Source organism: Diadema setosum, chromosome 5 (assembly GCF_964275005.1).
Source record: "Diadema setosum chromosome 5, eeDiaSeto1, whole genome shotgun sequence".
NCBI classification, from domain to species: Eukaryota; Metazoa; Echinodermata; class Echinoidea; order Diadematoida; family Diadematidae; genus Diadema; species Diadema setosum.
This window is the reverse complement of record NC_092689.1, coordinates 28,209,992-28,223,599: the sequence shown is the minus strand read 5'-3', so window position 1 is coordinate 28,223,599 and position 13,608 is coordinate 28,209,992.

Below are 13,608 nucleotides of genomic sequence, written 5' to 3'. Positions count from 1 at the left end.
GCGTCATCGTCACGTTTTGTTCTTATCTTCTTCTCTTTTTTACAAATTTTGGCGAGCGAGCGCAGCGAGCGAGCCGAAAATTTTTGTATTTCAGCTTACAAATCATGAAACTCTTTTCATTTTTTGCTTATTAAATCTTACAATTCTAATCAAGATATAGTGACGGCCTTATAGATAATGATTTATACCAACAAACTGAGGACTTGAAAAAAAATACTCTAAATTAGTACGAGCGAGTGAGCCGAAATTTGTATATTTCCGCGTCATCCTTGCATTTTGTTCTTATCTTGTTTGATTTGTTGTTGTTTTTTTTGCGCCCCCCCCCTCGTATGTTCGAAACCGTTGACGCCCTCTTTTGATTCAATTGGCGATCGCTTCAGAACGAATGAAATTGCAGCCGCTGCTCCGTGAAACATTTTGCCTGCTAAATATAAAATGACAATGTGTGAACACAATAGACACTGTCATTTTGTCATCATCACGTTTTGTTCTTATACCTTCTTTTTTATATAAATTTTGGCGAGCGAGCGCAGCGAGCGAGCCGAAAATTGTTATATTTCAGCTCACAGAACATGGAATTTTTGTGTGAACACAATAAACATTGTCATTTTGTCCGCGTCATCATCATGTTTTGTTTTTATCTTGTTTGATTTGGTTTTCTGCCCCCCCCCCCCACCATTCTCCCTCCCCCTTTTTCTTCTTTTTTTTTTTCTTCTTCTTCTTCTTCGTTTTTTTTTTTCTTTTTTTTTTCTTCTTCTTCTCTTTTTTTTTTTCGTTTTTTTTGCGCCCCCAAGGAGTGGCGCCCGGGGCACGTGCCCCCCTTGCCCCCCACCCCCCCTAGATACGCCACTGGTTGGAGGTCGGGGTTGGAGCGGGCATTTTTTCAGATCGGGAAGAAATTTTGAACCTGTTCAAAATTTCTTCCCGATCTCCCCGATCAAAATTGACCTATTTTTAATCGTATACGCAAAGCGGGGAGAGCGTAGTGACAGCGTAAACGCATGCGGGATGAGCGTAACAAGGTCTTTCTGAGCGTAGTAACATTGGCACAAGAACGGGAAGAAAACTTACACAAAAATGTCTGCCAGAAGAATATCAAGGAGATCGAGAGGCACAAGTGTTGAGGAGGAGGGCATTGACGCTGCACCTGTCAGGGCAGAACATGAAGAAGGAGCTCAAATTTTCGAAGAAGGAGAAGAGATGAAGAAAAAGAAGAGAAGAAAGCAGCAAAGCAGCTACCCAAAAGGCGACGAAAGAGAGACTGCACATGATGCTTAAAGAGGAGGAAGAGGATATAGCAGAATAAGAATATGAAATCATCTACAAATGGAGGAAGACGGACTATAAAAGCAAGGACATCAAGAAAAAGCCTTGGAAAACTCAGCACGTCTTTGTTTATAACAATGCATTGCTGCAAAAGAACCGTGAGTTGAGGAGCCTCTTTGTGCGTGTTTATACAGGAGCCTCTCGCATCGGCGCGCATGAGCCGGTATTTTACCTCCCGCATGAGCGCTTATTTCTCGTGTTTATACAGAAGTCAAAATACCGGCTCATGCGAGCCGATGCGAGCCGATGCGAGCGGACCTCAGCTGAACAGGACCTCTAGAATTTTGGGGTCAAGCATAGGTCACGTTCGCAGTGCAGTTTATTGCATGATGGGAAAATATGAAAAAAAAATCAAGATGGCACCGGCAAAGTCATCAGGACCACCAAGCTTTAAGGTCATTCTTGTAACGTTCCTCTTGACAACCACCCGGCCAAATGATCAATTGAAATCCAGTTTTTCAGTAAGAAGGAGAAGACGTGGTTCGATCATGACAGATATTAAAATACACGCTTTCCGGTTACCTCTCGAATTTCGGTCGTCTGTATAAACACACAGCAAAATACGCGAGGCTCCTCTCGCATCGGCCACCTCAAAAGGTGGCGGACGGAACCTCTCGCATGAGCCTGCATTTGGCGGCGTATGCCGGCATACGCCGTGTTTATACAGAACAAAATTCGAGAGGTCCTCTCGCATGAGCCGGCATGAGCCGGCATGAGCGCGTATTTTGCTTCTCTGTATAAACACGCTCATTGAGGTCCACAGTATGATTCTTCGGTTCTGCGTGCTAATAAGTTGACTGACTGCAGATCGACAGTCGAATCGGGGTACATCGGGGCACATCGGGCACTTTTCAGCTCTCTGAACGGGGTGACAGCGTGATAAGATCGTATAGATCGTTCAGAGCGTATTGAGATACAGCGTGCATCGATCGGATAACATCGGCAACATCGCACTGACAGCGTATAGCTACATCGTTCTAAAGCGTAGCTGCAGCGACAGAGATCGTAATGCCTCATTCCCGATCATCGTAATAGTAAGAGCGTAGAAAGCACGTGGTAATCGTAACTGCAGCGTAGAGGGTTTACTTAGAGCGTTCTAACATTGTACTGTGTCCAGATCGGCTCAGGTTTTACCCGATCCTTCCCGATCTGAGAAAATTGTCAAATCGTAGCGAGAACGGCATAGTGGAACAGGGGCTTTAAATTGAATGCAGTTAATTGGAATTTGGTTGCCTATTCACGAATTTGCATGCCGGACCGACGAGATTCCGTCGCCAGCTTGAGATGATTTTGAATGCTCATCGCTGAAATGCGTGCTCCTCTCTTAAATTTGAATGCTGCGATGGTGAATTCGAATGACCGGATTTTGAATTTGATTGCTGATTCAGTGCTGCGAGCGTGTATGGAATGCGTGAAATTAAATGCTCGGAATAGGAACTTCAATGACGAAAGAATGAAATTGACCGGGAAAACCTAACATTGCGCCTTAATCGTCTCAATTTCATCAGTCAAAGAGGATTTATTGCCTTTGGGAATCAAGTTATTGTCAGATAAATGTGAAAAATTGGAATACGCTTGTAAGTTAAACTCATACGGGTAACAACAAAAACAACAACAACAACAAACAAGATAAAGGACCATGTGCAACGCTTCAAGTAAAACAGCACAAAATTATCCGAGCAGTGGAATGATTTGGTTACGCTATATAATTTATACTTGCAATTCACGTTTGACACGCAATGCTTCGATGTGATGAATTCTTATAGTTGAGTTTTATAGATTGTAATATTATAATCAACAGTCCTATATACAGCTCAGGAAGAAAGATGTCGTTTATATAACTAAACCTGTCTTGAGGTTTGAAATATGTTTATGATCGCAGGAAAAAAGAAGAATGTTCCTGCGTCTAATTGTGTTGAAACTATATACTATATAATGGTATTTAACAACATGGAACAATGAAATGACCTTATTACAGCGACTACCGTCAACCACCATTGCATGTGACATTTACGGAAGGTTTTATTCAACATTCCTTGATCTTGCTTTTGGATTCAAAGGAGATGCAAAAGAAAAAAAAATCCGTACGGTGTATTTTGAAAGATCTTGTTTATAAACGTATACAATTACATAAATGGTATATAGAAAGTTTACTAAAGAGCAGCAATAATAGACTAATACTGATTAGGCCTATACACGTAAAAGCATAAAACCTTGTACCTCTTCTTGCCGTGTGCACTAATTCAAAACACCCTATAAATGTTTCAGGAAAGCAGACAAAATTCGAATTTCAAGACACTCTTCGACTTTGCATGAAAATTTGATATATTTATGGTTATAAGACGCAGTCCTTAGCAACTTGCAAACTTCCTATATCCATATTCCCCAGTAGACCGTTTACTGCACACCATGTTTCCAACTATTTCCTGAATACACTCTGAGAAATATTTTGGAAGAGCCTCATAAAATTGAATCGAATTGAATTGGACGCAGAATAACTGCAGACGTTACAGTGAATGAACATTCTTGTTTTGGCAAGAGTAGCCAACTATAAGTCAAACACACATGCTTTGACTCGAGCATGCAATAAAAGTATAGGCTTCACACACATCTTAGAAAACCATTCATTCGTTGAGATATAATGTTTGTACGAAATATTTTTGAAATGTTGTTACTTGATAATTATAGAGGTGGGGTTTTTTTTTTCTGCAATGCCTATATTGTATTTGCTTATCATCTGGAACGTCTTTTCCAATTCAGCTGTATATTATCACATCATTCTCTCTCTCTCTCTCTCTCTCTCTCTCTCTCTCCCTCTCTGTCTCCATAACACGTTGCAAATGGGGCGTTTTATATACCCGCGAACGGGAAAAAGATTGCTCATGGATTTTGACCTGTAAGTGAATGGCCGATAAATAAAAAAAAAAAAAAAAAAATGTACCTGCTCGTGAAGTCCTCATGATGTGGTCAGATAATGAATGTTGAAACAAAATATCTTATACTTCCTATATATATTGGACGTATAGGCCTGCAGTAATATGTATAGCAAAAATATACGTTGTGCATCGTGAAGAGGAGGTGCATTCATCATATTTTTTTTGGGGGGGGGGTGGGGGCTAGAAAGTGTTAAATAATTATCTATTCAATATACAGAATGTGCGAATAATTGTATTATCAACGGTGTATGTGAAGAGGCTACGAGTGCTTTGAATATATTTCTTTGTATGTAGCGGTATGTTACTGTTGAGGTTTATAGGCCCTAAAAACAAACACACATACACACGCGCACAAGCACGCCACTCACACACGCATGTACACACACATACACAGACACACATACACACACACACACACACACACACACACACACACACACAATACGCCATCAAACGTATACACTCACACCAGGAAAACACACACACACAACATGATAGTGATGTAGCGTCCGTTTATTGTTCTAACTTAAACTACTCAAATATACGTGACGTCAGACTGGCAAAAGATCGAGAAGTTCAAGCTCAAAGTTTTGCCGGTGTGACCGCAAACTTCCCGCGAAACTAATTCCTACTCCAGCTATTATATATAGGGATATTTCCCCCACCCCGCCAAACTTCTCGATCTTTTGCTAAGACGTGTAGTGTGACCGCGAGCAACTGAAACTTCACGATCTTTTTCACGTGACCAATCCACCACCTATTTGCGGGCGGTGTCTCCGAAGCGCGAGGCCATTGTCATTTACATGGTATATTGTTACGTCACAATCAATAGCCATCAGACGGCGCGCTCTTTCTTCTTTTCCAAACTTCTCCATCCAAAGATCGAGAAGTTTGGCTCCCAGTGTGACCGCACTACAAAAGATTGCGAAGACTTCGCGATCTTTTGCCAGTCTGACTGCCCCTATTGTGTAGTCGGGTATTCAGATACATCAATGTACAAACCTTCGTAGGCTTACATTATTAATTGGCATGACTGGCTAATATAAAGTTGACTCTGGTGTTTTTTTACTTGAACCGCATGCTTCCTCAACTTGAACGCTTTAGTTTAGCCCCCACATTGTACATGACAATACTAAACAATGCTCAACTGCATTGTTGTATGGTAGTGCAGTATTAGGTGCGGATACAGAGACTTACGATGCTCCTATCTCATTAAAGGCGTTACTATATATCGTAGCCTTCCATTCCTCTCAACAGTTTTGATCTCTCGCTCTTTCCGCATATGAACTTTTGTAATGACATTATGGACGCAAACATAATTGTTGCTGCGCTTGCCTTTTACACAGAGGTTACGTGGGTGTGCACAAACAATTTTATATAAGAGGGAATTTCTTGCAGTAGGAAATTAGGGCAGAGAAACCACGTACTAGAGACAAAGGAACATAAGAAAGCAACAGACACGGACATTTCGACTTGTTTGAAGAATAATTGTTGTCTTTGATGTTACAATCTTTACAAAGTGGATGAAGTCATCTACAGAATGCTAACGTCAAATGTTGGATGATAAGTGATAAATGGATAAAAACATTGTTAAAACAAAAGAAAAGAAAAACCAAGTATTCAAAGTTGACATCATCGTTTTCATATTCACCTAGGCTATAGGAGAAACAAACATTTTGTCGTAAAAAAATGCTTTGGTTCGACCTTGTATTACGCTCCTGCTGGAATAGGTTATATTTCTCCACTATACTGTACCAGATTTGAATCTTGAAAACTGCCATGCTGTTAATACCCAAACAGTAACTTGTTACATCAGACAGATAATCATTTCGATAAGGAATGGATCCCCCACACACACAAACACACACACACACACACGAACAGAGAGAGAGAGAGAGAGAGGGAGAGAGAAATAAAAAGATCCGATTCCAACTTCAATTGATTTGTCTTTGTAACGCATGGTAAATTGGATTTCTTGTTATACGGAGACACTAATACACGTAGAAAGGATAAAACAAAAGAATTAGTTATGCCTAACACTTTTGTGGTTATCAACAACAACAAAACAAAAGTTGTTAAATGGATTGTCCGTTCTGCTACAAAACGATCCGCGCAGCACCATGCATCAACGTGACCATCAGCTTGTTTCTTGCTTACTTTGCTAAAACAACCAAAACCTTGGTGTTTGTCTTTAAAGTACATAATATACACGCGTAAAAACGATTTACAACAGAAACAATGATAAATAGGTTATAGTTAATGACGGTTTTCCCAATGCCTTTTGCGTTGATGGTACAATGTTCTCTTTCGTGTCTTTGAAATACCATTTAAAATAGACCTGAACCCTGATCCTGGTATATACTTGATGTACCGATACCCTATATACTGTTCACTGTTTCCTACCAGCCGCGTCAGTGCACCGAGCCATGAATCAGAGCCCTGCCTTCATTAAAGCACGAGCGCCATCTTATGCAGTTGACAATGCAAAGGTACTGTAAGCATAGTAACTTTCAACGAAATCAAACCCCTTTGAAGTGCGAGATCAGCCGCCACCCGACTATGCGCATCTCAATGAGTACATAAATGTGCAGGTGTCTTGAAAATGATGATTACATTATAATCATGCATCGTCAGTGACAAAGAAACTGTTTCCATAATTCCGATGTTATTTGGCTGATGCGCCTTTTCTGGCGGAAACGTCTTTGAATAAACGCCACTGATGAGAAGCAGCAAACGTCCAAACACGAGTAATTTCGTGTCATAATTGCTTGGAAATTACAGACTCGTTCGCTATCGCTCACAAATACGACCTTGCCTAATAGTAAGACATACATATCCGCTTCCCTTATTGTCTGTTTTTATTCTGAAAAAATGTGCGGAAAAGATGGAAAATGAGAATACAAATCATAATCAATTAGCTGAAAAGTTAGCTTTCTCTTTAGAAGTACCTGCATTTTGCTCATCTAGATATCTGGGCGGGGATATACTGATCCATACCACAACTGCATGTGCATTTTTCTTGATTTAAGACAGTTATTATCTTCATGCGCATTTAGTTTACAGAGTTTTCAAAAGCTGCGGTGTGTTTCAACTCTTGCTTTTCAATTCAATTCAATTCAAACTTAATTTCATTTTCGCCGGCGGCGGAGATCATTATTAAGATCAAAGCAGGGAAGAATGTTTAAAATGTTTTTGTGACACTTTTGATACAGACAGAGGCATGCATGAATTAACGAAATTATGACTGACTGTCTGTGTGTAGTACATAAGTCCATGGTCCAATTATAGTATCCATACCCAGGGTGTATGTCTGGTACATGTACCACCAGAGCGCCACCACCAGCAAGTGCGGTAGCAATAAGCCAGTTTGTAATTAGCTCATACCACAGATTGATACGTCACAATTTGACCTTTCTTTTCTTTTCTCAGTTAGTGGATGATACTTCCCTAGCTTTGCATAAGCTTGCCCAACCTAACAATATTATGGAATTCAAATTCAAACAAAGAATGAACTTGCATAGTCCAGCAGAATGAGAATGATACCCAAATATATCAGTGGATTGATGAGTGAATGCAGGGAAATTATGATAGAACACAGCAGTCAAGTTTGAAGAAAATCGGAGAATCCGTTCATTAGTTGTGAATTTGTAAGGTTTCGGTGCCACCATCGCTAAGTGGGAAGGCTGCTACAGTTCATGACATCACAGCAGAATTACGTTATAAAGAACACGTTAAAAAAATCAACAAATTTTAATTTTTCTATTCGATAGCAGAATGAAAGAGCACTTTGAATTGATATCTCTTATACGGAAAGCACTGGAATGGGGAATGGTATTACCCTTAATGTCAATAACAAGTGGAAGAATTGTTTTCATAAGAGTGGCATTTGGTGGAATTTTATTATTATTATTATTATTATTATTATTATTATTACTATTATTATTATTATTATTATTATTATTATTATTATTATTATTATTATTATTATCATTATTGTTATTATTATTATTATTATTATTATTATTATTATTATTATTATTATCATTATTACTATTACTATTATTATCGTTATTATCATTATCATTATTATTATTATTCATGGTTTATTGAAATCGTGACTCGCAGCAATGGGATTGCTGAATTGCTCACAATTGTACATAAAAGACATGATGCATACAATAGATAAACAAAACTGTCTGATGCCTGTACTGCAAATATAATCATAAAATTATAATTCTTTATACATGCAGAGTAAAATGCATAAAAATATACATATAATTCCGATACTTTGCTACGAGTAAAATTAATTCTCTTTACATTCTCTTTCAGGTCGATTCAGTTCGGTTTTACTCCTGTATTCCATTTTCAATGAAATAATAATCAAGAGTAAGAGTTGTTGTTTTGTGCATCGATACACATTATGTAGTATGATCGAATATATACGGTACACTATAAATCAATTCAATTCAAAGTGATTTTATTTCCATATAAAGTAATACAAAGAAATATACATAACGCTTACATGAGTACATAATATTTAAAGGAACTTTGAATCACGTAAGTTTCAACAAGACATGAATACAATTTTGATAAATGATATCAACTCTGGTTTGGATAGACAAGTAGGCAATTCAATCTTGATTTATAACTCTACATGGAAAAGAGGAATTAACAAGAAAAGCATAGCTTATAAAATTTGTGAATTACTCTAGAAGGTGAGGGCATCGCAAGATCCGTCAAGGACTCCATACATGAAATTTTGATATCCTGATGTCAGGCGAAATAATCAGAAAATACAAAAAGGACTATTACAAGGACAAGAACAAAAGCAGGGACGGAACAGACAGAAAATAAAACTAAAGATAGGCATGATAAAGAAAGGGAGTGAAACAAAACAAGACAATGTCTATAATCATTCAGTTATCTGAAAAGGTCACCAAGGCATGATGAAGAACTTAAAATTCTATAAATTTACACTATAATACCCTATATTCGTCAAATAAAAATACACTATAACAGTCTATTCGTCAAATGAAAGGTACACTGTAACAGAAGGAACACAATGCGAATGAAGTTTTGAAGAAAAATCCATTTTATTATTGTTGTCCTGCAGTGACGTCACGAACTGTTTTAGTCTTCTCATCCAGCTATGGCGGCTTAAAAACTCATAACTTTTGAACAGATTGTCCAATTGTCTTCAAACGTCAGCGATGTGTAATGCGATTATTGCTGCATTCACTCAAGCCGCATATTATTCTATAATTCCCCTATAATTTGAAGAAAAATTAAGAACCTCTATCGAAAACTAAAGAAACTCGATACATCACTTCTGCCACACAACATTTAGTGTATTATCTGTATGGATGTAATTTTAAGCTGACATTTCTTCAAGATTGACTTTATACGACGGTGAAATGCTCTGACCATATTAGGAAATGATTTTTATTGTTATTATTTTGTCAGATAATATACCATGATCAAATCAAATTCCGATAAAGCCAGAATAATTAATCGACTCGAACGCTGCATTCTGGTGCACTGTGAATTTAGAGTATTGCTATATAATGAAGAAGCATGAAAAAGAACTGAATGACCAAAGGGATTGACGAAGTATGATACACGTTTCTATTATAGTGTGAACTACACTGGACCAATTTGCCAATCTAGTTGTGTGCTTCTCTGGGTGGGTGTTATCATACTTGTGGTTACAATTTTTAGTTTAAAAAAAAAGTGGAATGGTGATTGTACATGCTTGCAAGGATCTATTTTTCAGAATTTCCTTAGCTCCGAGATAATCACCCAATGCATGGTCCTAAAAATGTTTATCGTTATTTGCTTTACATTTTAAACTGCATTTATCACACTTTAGCTTTTATTATGTCTGATGGGAATAGCATGGTTCAAAAATATAATTTGATTTACATCTAAACAAGCTGGTGTCTGTTTCCTGGATGCCCAAGTAGTCTCAAAACTTGCAGGTGTCTTTGGCTGTTTGGGTCCTGAGACTTGCTTGCTGAATAAAAGTATAGCCTGGAAAATCAGTACTCAAGTAAGGATTAAATGACTTGTGATGCGCCGAAGAAAACAACGATATCACTTTGAAACGGCCTTCTAATACGAGGACATGCATTCTTATGGAAATACTATCACCGTGTGAAGCGGATTACTCGTCAGTGATAGTCGCTTTTATATTCCACATACTAAGAATCTTGCTGTAGGATTGGTCAAGAGCTGATCACGTGTTTGCCCATCACATCACCTGAGAAGTTGAAAGTTGAAAGTTGAAAGTTTATTTACTCACAACCCAAACTCTGGGTATCGGAGTCCAATGGAAAACATATAGCACATTATAATATCAATAAATAATAATTGCAAATAACTCTGAAAAGTGTACAAAACAACTATAACAAAAAAATAAGAATGAAATGCGATTGATGAAAAGAAAAAAAAATGTACAGATAATTCAATATATACACGATATATGGTTAAAAAAAACAAAGAAAGGGAAATATGACGAGAGAGAGAGAGAGAGAGGAGAGAGAGAGAGAGAAGGGATATGGAGGTGAAGAGGAAGAGTGAGAAGGACACAAGACTGGTGAATTAACAAACGATATACGAGTGACTTTTGGTTCAGGAAAAAAAAAGAAAAATAGAAACAAAAAATAAAAACGCAAAGACATACGGAAATGAATTCATACGCTAAGTGAACAAGAATGAAGGAAATATGGAGACGGGAACGAGAAGAAGAAGAAGTAGAGAGATGGAAGAAAAAAGGAGGAGAGAGTGAAAAGACAAATAAGTTATATATCAATTGTAAAGAAGGCACAGCCTGTAAAAAAGACATGTAGTATTTGCAAGAAGGATAAAAAATACTAATAATCTAAACATGTGTCATTATATAATTACAAAACTTGGTTGAATTGGAAAGGACTGTTTTCTTTTGACAATTAAATAATTGATCCATCTTCATAGTGTTTGGGTATTTCCAGTAATATTTTTTTAAGTATTTCTTTCGTTGTTCATTAAAGAGTCTACACTGAAAAAGGTAGTGAAATTCATCACCAATTTTCTCTTCATTACAATGGGTACAAAATCTTTCGTTTCTTGGAATCTGATTGTATCTTCCAGAAACAATTGGCAGTTTATGATTAGCGCAACGGAATTTACATAAAATTTTTGCCTGTGAATCATTAAGGTGTCGAAAATACTTTTCAAAATGAAAAAAAAAAAAAAGAAGAAAAGTTCGTTACACTCTATGTTGATAGGCCCTTTTGTTTCGCTGATCTCTTCAGTCCAAACAGTCCTAACGCGAGATATAACTTTAATATACAATAGTACGCGCGAAATAAAAGTGCGTTGCACTGTGGTCTATCATTTTGACCTGGGTCAAGACAGTGATAGACCACAGTGCAACGCACTTTTATTTCGGTACCACGCGAGCAAATTCGTTGTTTTATCATCTACGCGCATACGTCTAAAGTAAACTACGTAGCCTAAGCCTTTGCTTAAGGCTTTATGCAACAGGGCCCTGAGGATACCCTAAGACAGCTAAAACGGTTTCAGATGTGGAATAAAATGGGAATACCTAGGACCCTAGATGTGGAATATAAAGCAAATAATCACCTTTTAGTTTCAGGCAATGAGACAAACTATCACTTCCTCGGCGATCTGAATGTGTACGCTATCTTTCCTCAGCTGCGCTTCGGAAAGATAGCTACATCCAGATCGCCTCGGAAGTGATAGTTTGTTCCATCACCTTCACCAACGTTGATTATTTGCTTATTATTTCCCCAACTGTACCAATGGCATATATAAGACAAGAATGTCGTGCATCATTATGTAGAATTTCAAGTTTTCAAGAAACAGCAATGTTGGTCAAGATAGCGTATGACGCAAATCAGATGAAGCAATGATAAATAAATTATCTCCACACAAGTATCCTTTTGAGCTACACGTAATGTGATTTTGACATCTTTTTAAAGAAGTTGAATAGCAATAAAAGTATACATTCTGAAGAAATTCTGTGCCGAGGGTCACTATACACTTACTATGGAGGCAGCTAGCTCACTGAAGAGTCGTACAACGAGGTTTTTTGACAGATGCTCTCTCTCTGTTAATTATGGTCTGAACAAAATAATCCCGAATCCAGATAAATGATTGCCCTTCATTTGTAGGCCTACCAAGAACCAAAAACTTCTCTTGCGACTTGTACATTCGACTGATTATTTTTTATCGATTGATGATCTATCTATACCAGGTTTATCTTGTTGGTATCATTCGTAGACGCAATACTAGTATGTATGGCGTTGCGCCGCTGAGATGCGACTACATCACAGTGGTGTGAAGTGCGCGTTGTCACAATATGAAATAAGCGTTATTATATTATGACGTAACAATCCATATTTTCGACACTGGGAGGGGAGGGGAGGGGAGGGGAGGGCCTGCTGTAAGTTGCTAAATAATAATCCATATCGCAATAACCTGTTTAATGACCTTTTCTTTGTGAACTTGTGACATGTTACTGTATGTCATTGCGACCGATATCACCGCTTCCTTGAAGCAGATTATGGCATTGTTGTTCTATTTCCTTCAAACTCTTTGCTGTATTATTACATCCGTGTACGCTTATGGCAAGTGTCATAATGACATTCTTCTTCCACCAAGAACTTCCAGAGTAATCTTGAGCCTTTCTAAGACTAGGACAGCGTTAAAGGGGAAATCCAGTCCAAATATAAGTTAATCTGATAAAAAAGAGAGTAAAATCTTACGAGTTCGATGGTAAAAAGTTGACTGAAATCGGATGAAAAATAAGGAAGTTATGACTTTTGAAGTTTTGCTAATTTCTGCAAAGCAGTTTTTGTACAGTGGATATGAATATGCAAATGAGTGAGCTAACCATGTCATACCCTCACAATTTTCCATTGCTCGTGTACAAGCAAGTGATGAAAATTCATTGTTTTTGTCATTGAAGTCTGAAACATGATGTTATTCTTCGTTGAATAACTTGGTATGGTAGTATGGTATGGTTATTTATTTCCGTAAATATAAAAATCAACATTACAAATCATGTGATACAAAAACTCATAAATAATACGGCTGGATAGCCTCACTCAGCGAAGAGGACCATTATGGTCTCGCTGTTTTACAGGAGGGTCCAGTTAGAATAGTGATCCGAGTTAGATATACGAGGATTTGAGCATAACTGCATAACTGCGTTTGAATGAAAAACTGGAAAATACAAAAATTTATGTACAAACTATAATGTTTGTGAGAGAATGACATGCTCACTTTTCTATTTGTATATTCATATTTACCGTTCAAGAACTGTTTCCCGAAAAAAAAAAAA